Raw genomic sequence first — 15122 nt, 5'->3', positions numbered from 1 at the left:
TTTGGCTGCGCCGGGTCTTCGTTGCAGCACGTGGGCTCAGTAGTTGCGGCACGCGGGATCTTTAGTTGCGGCATTTGGGATCTACTTCCCTGACCAGGGGTCGAACCCAGGCCCCCTGCATTGGGAGCGCGGAGTCTTAACCACTGGACCGCCAGGGAAGTCCCAGAACCTGGGTTAACGTCTGCCTCTGAGCAGCTACGCATTCACCTCCCGAAGCTCCTGTTTCCTCATCCCTCAAACTGGGACCAGACACCCTTTGCGGAGCGATGATGGAGGACCAGTGTGATGAAACAGGCAAAGCCCTGGAGGGCAGCAGCGCGTCCCTCCCTCCCCTTTCAGTGGGGACGTTGATCATACCTCTCGACAGGACAGGATGGGGAGGGGGTGAAAGCGAAGAAGGCAAAAGGAGGGGACCCACAGTCCTTCCCAGTGTGAGCGCCTGTGGGAACCAAAGCCACAGGGAGCCGGGGCAGCCGGGAGGGTGGCGCTGTGCAGCCCGGCGCCAGAGGCCTGGCTGGGCCTCACACCGGCCGGGCCATTCCACTCTCTGGGGCTGTGTCCTTGAAGATACACCGCAGAGGGGATAAGGTCTCTCCTCCTCCTCACGGGGCTATCTTGAGCATCAGGATCAATCCTGGCCGGCACAGAGGCGGCTCCTTGCGGGATGATGGAGGGATGACAGAGGGGTGATGGAGGGATGAGGGAGGGGGACAAGGACAGTGCGAAGCATCCTCCCCTGGACAGTGGGGAGGTGAACAGCAGGATGAGTGAGGGGCACAGAAAGGAGGAAATCGGTGGAGAGGGAAGCAGGCCAGAGGGACGGGTCAACAGGGAGGGGCAGAGCGCCTCAGAGAAGTAGGGGGAGATAAGATTCCTGAGCAGATACAGGCCCCCAGCCCATCCCTCAGACACCCAACCCAGAGGGGCGGCGGGGGGTGGGGGGGTGGGGGGGGTTAATAAGGGCGGGGCTCCAGCGCCCCACCCCCCTCAGCTCTGCGGGCCGGCCAGCCATCAGCCATCCTCCCACTCCCATTGGCCAGGGCTGTGGGTGTCTGTGGGCCTAGCCCTAAGGCATCCAGGAAGTGCCTGTCCAAGGCCCTCCACCTCTGCCCCACCCACTGGGGCCACAGAAGCCCCTCTGATCTCACAAGGAGAAGAAATCAGGTCCCACGTTCAGCCTTGCCATGATTCGTGGGGACACTTTCCCTCTCTGGACCTCGGTGTCCCCACTTACAAAGAGAAAAGGCGGGGAAAGGAGAAGATCATTCACGATGAAAAAGAAATGAGCTCTCAAGTCAGGGGAAAACTTGGAGGAAACTTAGAGGCATATCCCTAAGTGAAGCCCATCTGAAGCCACACGTGGAAAGGCTGCAGACTGTACGACAAAGACCACACAGCATTTGGAGAAGGTGACACCATGGGGACAACAGAAGATCAGTGGAGGCATGAGCAGGTGGGACACAGGAGTTCCAGGGCAGTGAAGCCACTCCGTCTGGGACTGAAATGCCACCATTACATGTGACGAGACATGTGTCCAAACCCACAGAACACACCACTCACACAGCGGACCCTAATATAAACTGTGGACTTTAGTTAATAACATATCAATCCTGGCCCAGCAAGGTAACAAATATGCCACACAGGGCAAGGTGTTCATAAGCAGAAAGCAGGGAGGAGGGAGGGTATTCTATGTAATTTCTGCTCAACTTGTATGTAAACCCAAAACCGCTCAAAGTAATAATAACAACAAAGGCTACTGACTTAAAAAAAAAAAAGTGGAAAAGACTGTATATATGTATAACTGAATCCCTTTGCTGTACAGCAGAAAGTAACACAACATTGTAAATCAACTCTACTCCAATAAAATACATTTAAAAAATAATAATAAAGTAGGCAGTTCCCTGGCAGTCCAGTGGTTAGGACTTGGCGCTCTCACTGCCAAGGGCCCAGGTTCGATCCCTAGTCGGGGAACTAAGATCTCACAAGCCGCACAGGGCGGCCAAAAGATAAATATGCATTTGGGGAAGCTGGAAAAAAAAAAAAAAAAGATGGGAGGAGTAAGCCTTGCATTTATTTCTCCTCTGGGCCCTTCCCAGGATTCTAAAATAAAGCAAAAGTCACAAAAGTACTGGAGGCCAAGGGGCTGCACCAGCCCACTGGGCTCCCTCTGGACGGGCCTGTCCTGTGGAATCCAGATCTCACAAGAGATCAAGGACCCGGAGCCTTCGAAACTCCTCACAAGGCGAATCCCCAGGCACGGCCTGAGCAAGCTGGGCCTCCCCTACACCGCTGCGCCCACAGAGTGCAGGACCGTGCCCACGTGCCAGGACTGGGACTGTGCCCGCACCGGTGCCCCTGCAGCTCAGCACCCCCCCCCGGCCCCCACTAGGGAGGAGCCCTCCGGGGCCCAGGGCATCAGGGAGCCACGGCGGGGCGAGGGCTCAGGGGGAGCCCCAGGGAGCAGCACGCGAGCCCCATCCTCAGCTCTGCCCGCTCTCTAATCTTCTCTGGGAAAGGCCTGCCCAGGAGAGAATGAAGACCCCTGCATCTGGCAACACCACGGCCCCCGGCCCCCAGGACACAGGCGAGGGCCAGGCTGGGCGGAGGTTAGCAGCGCCCACCCCACCCTGGGTCATTTTCATAGGAATGTCCTTCTATCTCAGAGCCACCCTGCCTGCACAGGGGTAGAAATTCCAATGGCCCAGGGCCCTCAGATCCCAGGCTGAGGTCACACCAGCGGAAGACCCACCCTGACCCAGAAACCCACCCCACTGATTCCGCTCTGCACCAGCCACACCCTCACCCAGCCCTTACTCCGGCCACCCGGCCGAGTCCCCGCCTCCAATTCCAGAATGCACGCTCACCCAGTTTGGAAACAAGGCCGCGGAGGCGGCTCATACCCAGGCTGTGCACAAGCATTTGCTGTTCTGAGGGGCCTGGCCAGCCTGGCCGGCGAGACACCACCGGCGCCTCCTGCTCTGAAGGAGCTACTGCGCCAGGAGTGGGACCTCACGGAAGACCCGGTCCCTTCATCTTTTCCGTAGGTCTTTCTCTAGGGGACCCCCATGTCCCACCTCAACCCGGTCCCACCTTTGCCCTGAAGAAAGGCCAAGGCTTAGGACACCAAACTCTTACCCCACACCTAGCATCTTCTTTTGGAGATTTTCTCCTTAAGTGAACTTCCCCCAAATTTGTAAATCACACGTCTGACAGGGGACTTGTATCCAGAATATGAAAGAACTCTCATAACAAAACAATCAAACGAAAAAAATAGGCAAAGGATTTGGACATACATCTCACCAAAGAAGTTGTATGAATGGCAAATAAGCACCCGAAAGGACGTTCCACATGGTAGCCATCAAGAAAATGCAAATTAAAACCTCAAGGAGATTCTACTACACACCTACGCGGATGGCACAAACAGGACAGAAAGAAACCTGACAACACCAGTGCTGCTGAAGACGCGGAGTGATGGAACTCTGACGCTCTGCTGGGAGAAGTGCCAAACGGTACACGTGGGAGAACAGCTCGGCAGTCTCTTAAAGCTTAAAACATACACGTATCGCGTGACCCAGCAATCCCACTCCTAGGTATTTATCCAAGAGAAATGGAGACCTGTGTTTGCACAAAAACCTGCACACCAGTGACGACAGCAGCTTTACAAAATCATCAAAGTCTGGAAACCACACCAAAGTCCTTCAACCAGCAAACGGCCAAGCACAGTGTGGGACGCCATATAACGGGGTCCTTCATTTTGTATTTTTTCTTTTTGGGCCACATCACATGGCATGCAGGATCTCAGCTCCCCGACCAGGAATCGAACCTGTGCCCCATGAAGTGGAAGCTCGGAGTCCTAACCACCGGACCGCCATAAAATTCCCTATGACGGGGTCCTTGTGACTCCGCAATGAAAGGGAACTAACTTCTGACCCACACACCACCTGGTCGAAGGGGGCATCCAGCTGAGTGAAGTCAGCAGAGCCCAAAGCTACACGCTGTATGATTCCACCTGACGTTCTAGAAAAGGCAAGACCACAGCAGTGAGAACAGATCGGGGAGGGCAGAGTGGGCATGGGGCGAAGGGGCTGCAGCGTTGAGGAGCCGTCTGGGGAGATGGTCGGTTGTGGACCCTGACCGTGGTGGCGACCGCCCAACTCCGTGCATATGTCAAAGCTCATAGGACTACACATCACAAGGAGTAAACTCGGCTGCACGTAAATTAAAAACCAAGTCCTCCTTATTCTACCCAGAGTACCCGGAAAATGGACCGTGTTCATAAAGTCCCTCCTCTAGTCATTTCATGCCCACAGCCCTGAAATCACTACTTTTTCTGTCTTCTCACAGATATTTCTCCTGCCCTCTTCCTTCCTCCCTCTCTCCTTCTCTCTGTCCCTCTTACACATGTACACACTCAGCTGTCAAAAACCTACCCATCCTTCAAAGCCAGCGCAAGTGGCTCCTCTTCCACGAAGCCTTCCCTGACTGCTCCCAGCCCCTTCAGGATGAATCCTCTTTACCAGGCATCCCCTCTGCACTTGCCTGTGCTGCTGCTTCTTTCCTTCCTTCCTTCCTTCTTTCTTTCTTGGCCGCACCATGTAGCACGCAGGATCTTAGTTCCCCAATCAGGGATAGATCCCGTGCCCCCCGCAGTGGAAGTGCGGAGCCCTAACCCCTGGACCGCCAGGAAAGTCCCTTGTCTGTGCTTCTCGTTGGCCCTTCAAGCACCCCGCAGGCTCTCAGCGTTCGTTACTCAGTCCGTCTCCCCTGCTGGATCGCACGCTCCTTAAGCACCTGCCACACGCCCCCCGCTGCACCTGGCACAGGCCGGGCACACCGTGGGTGCTCTGTGACCACTGAGGGCAGGTGCAAGCGGAGGGGGCTGATGCCAAGGAGAGCTGGCGCTGCTGCGGCTGGCGGAGCTCCGCGGGGGGTGTCGGAAGCACTCAAACCTCCAAGTCGACACGAGGTCACGCGATTTTCCAGGACGCTTTTCTTCCTCCTTGCCACGAAGCACAGCTCCGAGCCCCGAGGAGACAGAGGCTCAGGACACACCTGTTGAGGGACGGGACCCTGTCCCATCATCGGGGGCTGGCATTTCTCTCCCAGGAGGTGGCCCTCTGTGCAGCAACAACCGATCAGCCCATCTGATCTGAATCCATTTCACTCTGTAGAACTACGGGCACCGGTAGGGACGCCCAGGGACCACGGGGCCCCTCTGTGGCTGGGCTTTCCCAAGCACAGCACTGCCTCTCCAGGGGTTAAGAACCAGTTATAGGTCATTTACCTGATAAACACTTATACAGTGTTTAATATGTGCCCGGCAAAGAAACCAAGCACTTTACAGATATTGCCTAATTTAACCTTCACATCAACCGTATGGGGGTGGCACTGTTATTAGTATTGCCCCCATTAATAAGCGGGGAAAATAAGGGACTTCCCTGGCGGTCCAGTGGTTAGGACTCCACGCTTCCACTGCAGGGGACATGGGTTGGATCCCTGGTCGGGAACTAAGATCCCACAAACCACGTGGCTCTGCCAAAAAAAAAAAAAAAGGGGGTGGGGGGGAAATAAGACACACTGCAGTCTGGAAACTTGCCCAAGGCCACATAGCTGAAGAGCAGCAGGTAGGGGCTTCAAACCCAGGCAGGCAGGCTGGCTGTGAAGCTATACTGTCCAAACACTGGCCACGGCTAGTGGACACTTGAAGCGTGGCCGGTGCAACAGAGACGTGCCGTTGAATGTAAAACACGGGCTGGATCCCAACCCTTTTTATGAAAAACAATGTAAACTATCTCATTCATATTGTTTTACTACTGATTACACGTTAACCGATAATATTTTAGACACTGTAGTTTAATAGAAAATATTATTAAAATTCATTTCACTAGGGAAGGGTGGGGGAAGGGACAGTTAGGGAGTTTGGGATTGACACGTACACACGGCTATATTTAAAATGGATAACCAACAAGGACCTACTGTACAGCACAGGGAACTCTGCTCACTATTATGTAACAACCTAATGGGAAAATGTATAACTGAATCACTGTGCTGTACACCTGAAACTAGCACAACATTGTTAATCAACTCTACTCCAATGTAAGATAAAAAGTTAAAAAAAATTCATTTGACTAGCTTCTTTTCACCTCTTAAATGTGGCTCCCAGCTCACGTACAATTTCACATTCCCAGCGGACAGCACGGGCTCCAGAGCCTGTGCTCGCAGCCGCTACCCGACGCCGGGGCATCTTCCCCTGACCCTGACGCCCGTCCACCCAGCTTGCACAAGGGTGACGCGGGCCAGGCAATGCCGCCCACACCTCCCCGTGCTGCATCCTCCACCCGCTGGGACACTGCTCCTTCCCCCACATCTCTCAACCTCTGCTCCGGCAGGATGGATCTCCCCGAGGGCCAAAGTGGGAAAACACCTCCCTCCTCGCCTAGTGGGGTCCCCACCTGCCACATGTGGAGAAACTGAGGCCAGGACCATAAAGGGGAGGCAGAGGCCCCAGAGGTCATCTGATCCCACCTCCCATCCAGCGCAGAGACGTCCGGCGAAGCATCCCTAACCAGTTCTGCACAGAAACAGAAATTCTGTGTAGTTCCACCTGGTCCTGCCTCCTGAAATCACGGATGGATCTGCTGTTCCTGCAAGGAGGGCTGCCTCCTGGGAGAGAAACGCCAGCACCCACCCCCGCTCCAAACTCGGCTGAGATGCTCGAAGCTCAGTGCTTCCTAGGTCCGGTGTGTCCACCCAAAACCAGAGGAGGCTCCCAGTGTGGCCGGAGCACTGCACTGGACTCAAGCCTTTCTGACGCAGGCTCCGCACACCACAGGGCCCAAAGGGAAGCGCGTGATGGACCCGGGTACAAACTTAAACCCCGCATTAATCTCCGTGTAGCTTCTTCCTCCTCTGTAAAGGAGAGTTTCAAAAAATAATAACAAACCCCATCTCGCAGGGCTGCTGTGAAGATTAAAAGAGAGATGTCGAGAGAGATGTTTAGAATAACACCTGGCACCCAGTGGGCACTTAATAAATGCTCATTTCCCTTCCCCTTCCTTCAACCAAAAACCCCAAGTTTTTTTTTTTTCCCCACAAGAATGGACAGTAAGTTCCTATTCTATATAATCGATATTCTGAACTTAAATGCAGGATTTTACACGTAAACTTTTTAGGTTTCATCTTGAGTTATGAAGACATGTTTAATATCGCTAGATGTCAAGTCATTTTGAATGGCTAAAAATTGAAAACAATTCTTTTAAAAGTCCAGTATAGCACAGTTAAATCAGGTATTGTCATATGATGTAATATTATTCAGATCCTTAAAATTACAGTTTTCAATAATTCATATACTCACTCAATAGTATAGAGTAGTTAAAAAAAAAGAATCGAGTATAATTGCAATTATGTTAAAATATATAGACTTGCATGAACACAAGTTTGGAGGGACATATACCAAAATATTAACGGTACTCATCCCTGAGTTGTAGCACTATGTACCATTTTATTTTCTCCTTTATATATTTCTTTATTTTCCTGGTGTTCTATAATGAGCATGTATTAATCTTAACTGAAAATTTATTTTAATTTCAGGGCTCTGCTTAATCTCCGCATTCTGGTCAACTGAAATGATTTTGAATCCTGGTTCTGTCATCCGATAGGCTTGTTATCCTAAACGTGCACAGAACTGATAGAGGACAAAGCCAAAAAAGATGTGACATATATCACTAGAGACCTCGCCCCAGGGCGACATGAGCTCAGTACCCAGGGTGGTCTTTCAACCGGTTACAAATGCATCTTACTGCTGCCATCAGCCAGAACACACTCAGTTCTCTTGAGCCCAAATTAGGTTATTTTCCGACGACTTGGTAGAGTGAACCCATGTTGGCCACTAGTTACCTCAACTTCATTTCTGACGTCCCCACAGACTGTATGTTCAAATATCTGACCTGGAATTTGGCCAGGGATGGATAAGAAGCTTACCAGCCGGCCATTTCAGGACCCCGGTCTTGCCCCCTTGAAGAGATGAACCAGGACAGCATTTGTTATCCTGCCGTCCTCACCTCCTCCCAGACCCCAAAAGCTTCTCTCAGGTCCCCAAAACGCGATCTGTGAGAATCTGGCCACCTGAGCTCAGGAAACGCGACTCAAGTGTGGTCCAACGCACCTCGTCCAAGGTTGGCCTTCGCCCCTCTCACAGGTCTGCTCTACTCTGACAAAGATGAGGGCGTGGTAAGGGCGCTTCACCTCGGAGAGCATTCCGCCACCTGCCCCCCCAGCCTGTCCGCGTTGTCCTCCTGTTCTGACTGTAGCTCAGAAAAATCCCTTTCTGTTGTCCAGCTGACCCAGGCTGGCTGCTTCCCCACCTGGAGCTCTGCCCACGGCCCAGTCAACTATTACTCAACGCTCAACGCCAAGATGGCCATCAGCCGGGGAGGAACACGACCAAATTTTATCCTGGGGGGTTCACGGGACAATGCACGCAAACATCTCGGGGGCTTGAGGGAACGCGGCGCAGTTCTTGCAGGGGTGGGCCAGGCAAGCAGACACTGGGACACCTCGGCTGAGAAGGCAAAGCAGAGGGCTCAGCCAGAGGATGGGCTTCAGCAGCTCAGGCTTCTCTGAGTCAACAGAGCCCCTGCAGAGGAGAGGCCCACCCTGTGTGTCACCGGCCCCTCCCCAGTGCCCTTCGCACTGCCCCCAACACCCTGCCTTTCCTTCAGGCCGGATATGCATCCCCTCCCCCACGAGGGTCACCCAGCCTCCGCACAGCTCCCATTTCCTGCCCCTGGTGACTCCTCTGAAGTCTATTGTTCGAGTGAAGTTTGGGTCAAAGGAAGCCGAGTCCCCACCCATGGGGGCCCGCCCACCCTCCGCAGTCTGCACTGCAGGGAGCCGGGCCCATCCTCCTGATGTATTGAAGGCCGGAGGATGTTGGGCAAGGCCCTTGGGGGCTGGGATTCTGGTGGAAATGCTCCCAAAGGGCCAGTCGCTACAGCTGAGGGCTCCAAGCCCATATCCCTAATATCTACATGGAAAAACCAAAAGCGTGCGAAGAACTGTCACTTCAGAAGCCGTCAAGGCAAAGCTGGAATGAGAGCCTAGGAGCTGGAGACTATGCCTGGCTACACAGCCCTGCCCCACCTCCACCTGGGCCCCTGAACTGGCCACACCCTAGGGGGAAGGGGGGGCCCCCCCAGACAGCAGCTGTTCAGCTACAGTTTCAGAGCCTTAAAGGGAGCTGTGGTCCCAACTCCTGCCAGCAAAGGGTCACAGCGGGCAAAGGAAGGCAGGAGGCACAGTGCGCCAGCCTCCACGCCTGTTAGACGAAGGTGGCCAGGAGTCTGGGCATTGGGACCCACAGAGCAGGAGACGGCGCAGGAGACAGAGTGGACCAGAATGGACCAGGGTGGACTCCAGTCCCAGCTGTGCCACTCACCAGCTGTGTGACCTTAAGCAAGCTACTGTCCCACTAGGGCTTCAGTTTCCCATCTTTATTTTTATTATTTTTTAAATTTTTATTGAAATATAGTTGACTTACAACGTTGTATTAGTTTCAGGTGTACAGCAAAGTGATTCAGTTATTTTGTGTGTGTATGTATATATATTCTTTTTTAGATTCTTTTCCATTATAGGTTACTCCAAGACACTGAATATAGTTCCCTGTGCTCTACAGTAGGTCCTGTTGTTTATCTATTTTACATATAGCAGTGTATATCTGCTAATCCCAAACTCCTAATTTATCCCTCCCCCACCCCTTTCCCCTTTGGTAAGTGTAAGTTTGTTTTCTATGTCTGTGAGTCTATTCCTGTTTTGTAAATAAGTTCTTTTGTACCATTTTTTAGATTCCACATATAAGTGATATCATATGGTATTTGTCTTTCTCTGTCTGACTTACTTCACCTAGCATGATAATCTCTAGGTCCATCCATGTTGCTGCAAATGGCATTATTTCGTTCTTTTTCATGGCTGAGCAGTATTCCACTGTATATATGCACCACATCTTCTTTATACATTCATCTGTCAATGGACATTTACGTTGCTTCCATGTCTTGGCTACGGTAAATAGTGCTGCTATGAGCACTGGGGTACATGTATCATTTCGAATTACAGTTTTCTCTGGATATATGCCAGGAATGGGATTGCTGGACCATATATTTTTAGTTTTTTAAGGAAGCTCCATACTGTTCTCTGTAGTGGCTGCTCCTCACCTCTAAAATGAGCGAGTGGGCTTCCCTGGTGGCGCAGTGGTTGGGAGTCCACCTGCCGATGCAGGGGACACGGGTTCGTGCCCCGGTCTGGGAGGATCCCACATGCCGCGGAGTGGCTGGGCCCGTGAGCCATGGCCGCTGAGCCTGCGCGTCCGGAGCCTGTGCTCCACAACGGGAGAGGCCACAACAGTGAGAGGCCCGCGTACCGCAATAAATAAATAAATAAATAAAAATAAAATGAGCGGGTTAGGTGCTGACATTAGAGTTCACTAATGTTCAGCGAGTTCACCCTGGGGTCAAGGCAAAACGGTAATTAGAACATAGGAGTTGGAGACCCTGTGCTCTGCGGTGACAAAGCCGGGCTCCCACCTCCACCTGGGCCACTAGCGACCCTGGTCCCTAAGTCTGAGGGAAGAAGCCTGTAGGGCCTGGCGTACAGCAAACGCTCAAGCCACTTGGCTAAATAAACATGAATGGCAGGGCAGGGTTTAGCAAAGGGTGTTCAGAGAAGTTCCCAGGAAAAAAGGGGTTCTAGGCTGAAACAGGCTTAGGAAACACTGGCTGCTGCGCCTCTGGCTGTGCCAGGCACGGTGCGAGGTGCTCTGCAAACACTGAATTTTCACCACCAACTTTTCCGATAGATACTAATGAACTCTTCCCATATTACTCATCAGGAAACCAAGCCTGAAGCCTTAAAGGTAGCGAGTAAATGTCAGGATTTATACCCTGGTACGTGTGACCCCAAACCTGAACCCGCTCTACTCCATCTTTAGACCAGACGCCCTCGAAGCCCCACCCACACCTGGCCTGAGCCGGTGAGGGGGGAGGTGGCCCCCAGCAGCACACCTGTGTCCTCAAGGTGCGTGGAGGAGGGGCGGCGAGTCCCCACCCCCTGGCAGTGTCTGGTCCCTTCCTTTCAAGAAGCCATAAACATTATGCCCACAGCATCTGGCTGTGAGGATGAAGAAAGAACTCGATGATAAGGGGTCGGCCTGCGTTCCCCCCGCCCATCCCCACCACGCGCTGTCAATCTCACACTGCGGCCAATCTCCTGGGCATTGTGGCTCTCGCCCTACCCAGCTCCCTCCTCTAAAATGTTTCACGTGGTGAAACCCCAATGGAGAGAAAACAGAAAGCAAAGCAGAAAGGAAGAGATGGGGAAACAGAGATACCCCACAAGGTTCTCCTCACAGGTCAACCGGCAAATCAGAGGCAGCCTTCCCTCCCAGGCTGGCACGAAAGCATCTTTGCAATGCTCAGGACAGTGCCTCCTGGTCTAGCAAGTCTCCAAGGAGGAGCATTCTTCCTTTTGACTGCCCGGGCAGCTCTAAGGAGAACTGGACCAGGAGAAAGTAGTTCGATTCCTCCTTGTTCTTGGGGCCAAATTTAAAAGCACTGTCTAGACAAATACTGTGTGATATCACTTACATGTGGAATTTAAACAACAGACTAGTGAATATAACAAAAAAGAAGAGGACTCACAGATATAGATATGAGCAAACTGGTGGTTCCGGTGGAGAGGGGGCGGGGCAATTTAGGGGCGGGGGAGGGGAGGTACAAACTGTTGAGTGTACCACAGGCTACAAGGATGGGTTGTACAACACAGGGAACATAGCCCGTATTTTGTTGTAATTGGAAATGGAAAGTTACCTCTAAAAACTGCATAACATTTTTTAAAAGTTAAAAATAAATAAGTAAAGTAAAAGCACTGTTTACACAAATCTCAAGATTCGAAATGGTCTCTTTCTGGGGGGGGGGTCCAACCCCACAAACATCCCCAAATCTCACCACCGTCACGAAAGGCAAGAATCTCAACTTCCCTTAACGTTCTGCCCAGGCAGAACAAAACCGACCTCCCTAGGAAGACAGCTGCCTGGAAGAGGCAGGTGTGGACAGCTTCCTTCCAGCTCCGCGGGTCCAGGGCGAGTGGAGCCTGGGGGCCACACACTCCCACAGCCAACTACTCCCGTACACACACCACCAGGGACACTGTCTCCCGCCCCCGCTTCGGCAGGGCGCAAGGACAGTCCCGCCCAGGAACAGCATCCTCGCGGGGAAAACGCACGCTGAGAGACGTGGCATCTCGCAAGTCCTCAGAGACACTCAGCTCTCAGACAAACAGCACTCTTCTCGAGTGGAAACGCGCTCCCGTTCAACACAAACAAATCCGCCTCCTGGAAGCCAGGTGAGTCATCTGTGAGCCGGTGTCACCCTCACATACACTCGAAGCTAAGGAGGCAGGACAGCCAGACGCCACATGAACTCATCACTTACCCTCCGGGTCTGGCCCGAACCCCCTGACACACGAGTACACGGAGGCGCGAGTCCCGGGTCGGCCCACCCGCCGGGGAGCTCTGCTCCCCAGACTCGCTGGTCCCCAGCGTAGAACGCACCAGGCTCCTCAAGCGCTGGGGCGCGGGGACCTTTTGCCGAGGTCCCCTCCGCTCTCGCAAAGCCTCGGCACTGCAAACCGCCGAGGCACCCACCTCCAGGGCTCTCCTTCCGAGCCCGAGAGGCGCCCAGCAGAAAAGAGGCGCGGGTGCCGGGTCTCTCTGCCGCCGGCGTCCTCGGCTCCGCCTCCGGTCCTTTCGGCTCCGCGCGCTCCCCTTCCCCGCCCCCCGGCCCTCTCGCCCACCACGGCCCTGCGGTCCGCGCGCCTCCACGTGCCCGACTCGCCACCCAGTCCGGTCCCGGGTGAGAGCTCCTCCCGCGCCGCCGCCTTACCGGTCCCAGGGTGCGGGGAGGTGGGCGGGCGCGCGGGGCCAGTCCTGCGGAGTCCGCCCCGGCGCCGCTCTTCCAGCCGCGGCTCCGCTGAGGTCCCGGGAGGCCGGCGAGGGCGCTGCAGGGACGACGGGGGGTCAGCGACCGGAGACCCGGGCTCCGGACCCGGGGCCGATCGGCTGGGCGGGGAGGAAGGCGGGTCGCGGGACAGAGCCGACCCCGCGCCGCCCCGAGCCCAGGTCGCCGCGCCGGCGCGCGGTACTCGGTGCGCGGTGCCCGGTGCACGGTAGTCGGTGCGCGGGGTCCGGCGCGCGGTGGCCGGTGCGCGGAGCCGGGCGGAGCGGGGCTCGCGGAGGGAGGAGTTTTCCCAGAAGGGGACTGACGGGAAAGCACGGGCGATCCCTATTCCTGGCGGGGTGAGTCAACGGGAGAGGAAGGGAGCCGGGGGAACCGAGCGCGCGCAGGAGGGCGGAAGGGAGGGAAGTCGGAGGGGGGGGCAAGGCGGGCCCGGAGCGCAGGTCCAAGGCCGGAAGAAGAGAGCGCCAAGGGAGCGGCAGAGGGGCGCGGCGGCGGGGCCACTCACCTGGGGGACGCGGCCGCACGGCGGAGCCGGGAGCTGCGGGCCCTCCCCGCCCCCGGCCTGGGGTTTGAAAGGAGGAAGCCTGGAATGTGAGGAATGAGGGCTGGAATGAGATGCGCGCGGCCGAGGGCGGGAGCTGGAGGGAGTGGCGGCCCGGCCCCGAGCCCTCGGGGAGGAGACTGGGACGCGGGGAGGGGCCGCGGGCGCGGGGCGGGCGGCGCCGGCGGGGGGCGGCCGCGGGGACTGTAGGCTGCGACCTCGGCGTCCTGCTCCGGCTTCGGCCGCCGCCCCGCACACGTGCTTCCCCTTTGATCTCGGCCCAGACTCTCTTCCTCCTCCCCTGGCCCGGCTTCCCGCCGGTCCTGGCCAGCCCCCCGCTCTCGGCCGAGGCCGGAACCCTTCCCCCTGACCCGCGGGCCGGCCTCTGGCCTCGCGCCCGGCCGCCAGCACGCCTCTCCCTATGCGCCGGCCCCAAAAGGACGGGCGAGGGCGGACGTCCGGCGCGCGGGCAGCTGCTCCCTTCCCCGCAGTGCCCACCGGGGACCCCGCTCCCGGGCCCAGGACGCAGGAGCTCCGCGCACACACGCGTGTCCTCCCCGCACGTTCCTGTCAGCCGTTCCCTTCCGTCCCGCGCGGACCTGCGACGCTGTCACCGCGGAGAGCGGCGCACGTGGGGAGAGGATGCCCGAAGTGATGGGCGTGTGGCGCGGCAGGAGACGCGTCTAACCCTTATCCCACATCTGTTATGCGCCCACCAGACACTGTGAAAATAGTGAAGGAGAAGACCTCAGCACCTGTCCTCTCAGAGCTTTCCATTTAGCTGGGAAAACTCGGTCTGTGGAGGAGCATCGCCAGAGAGTGGGGAGTCCGGGTCTTAAACACGCCAGGTGGGTTTAGTCTCGTGATGGATTACAACAGCGGTGCCAGTTGTGGAGATCACTGTATCGCATTTGGGCTGTATCACTGGGCTTGTTTGGAAGTCTTCAGAACACACTGGCTTAATGCAGGGTGTAACCACATACCTCTGTCATCCACCTTGTTGGGAAGTTGAAACCAAAGGACTTCTGCCCTTTTCCAAAAATCAGATCCAACCTCAGCCTTATCATTTAACCCTGTATTGTCCTGGGGTCCAGATCTTATCTCCCTTACCAAACAGAAACTTCCTTGGAGACACAGTAAATGTCCAATTTATCTTATCTTTCACCCAGCTCCAGCTTGGTGCCTGGGATAGATAAATGCGTAATAAATGTTAAGTTAAAACCAAAAAAAAAAAACCAAAACAAAACAGAAACCTACTACCACAGAGGATCTTGAAGTGCTATAAATGCTGAAGTTGTTTCCAAGAGAGGTGTTCCAAAGGTGTTCTGAGTGATCACAGCATCACTGGACAAAGTATCCAGTCTCTTAAGGCGAAGACTTTGAAGGAAGCAGGTCTCATGTGGATATAAATTCTGGTCTGCTTGTTAAATGCTGGGTCTCGTCAGGGCTTGGCCACACCTCCTCCACATGCAAAGTCTGCAGTGCAGGACACTGTGCAGGCACCGAATGACACACAAACGGTAAGCACTGGCTACTTAGTGTAACAACCATTTGTTGTGTCCGTGAGCTTTGAG

At 55.0% G+C, this 15122-nt stretch overlaps 1 protein-coding gene across 3 annotated transcripts in view; it reads right to left on the bottom strand.

Moving 5' to 3' along the window:
- TEAD4 (TEA domain transcription factor 4) overlaps positions 1-13695 on the bottom strand; it is a 65228-nt gene extending 51533 nt beyond the window's left edge. The window contains exons 1-2 of one of the 3 annotated variants that reach the window (XM_089920144.1): positions 13513-13695; positions 12933-13047 (exon numbers count right to left, since the gene is read on the bottom strand). The gene's annotated coding sequence lies outside the window, so the exon portion shown is untranslated. Of the gene's footprint in view, positions 1-12482; positions 12554-12932; positions 13310-13512 lie in introns of those variants that run through there. The other 2 variants (XM_030761836.2, XM_089920146.1) reach the window with 2 other exon arrangements.
- Between the last annotated feature and the right edge of the window lie 1427 nt (positions 13696-15122).

This window comes from Delphinapterus leucas, chromosome 11 (genome assembly GCF_059928025.1).
Source record: "Delphinapterus leucas isolate spDelLeu-1000000601 "Yukka" chromosome 11, BTC_Dleu_Yukka2, whole genome shotgun sequence".
Classification (NCBI taxonomy): domain Eukaryota; kingdom Metazoa; phylum Chordata; class Mammalia; order Artiodactyla; family Monodontidae; genus Delphinapterus; species Delphinapterus leucas.
Note: the sequence above shows the minus strand (reverse complement) of the source record. Positions and strands in the feature narration are given on the sequence as shown.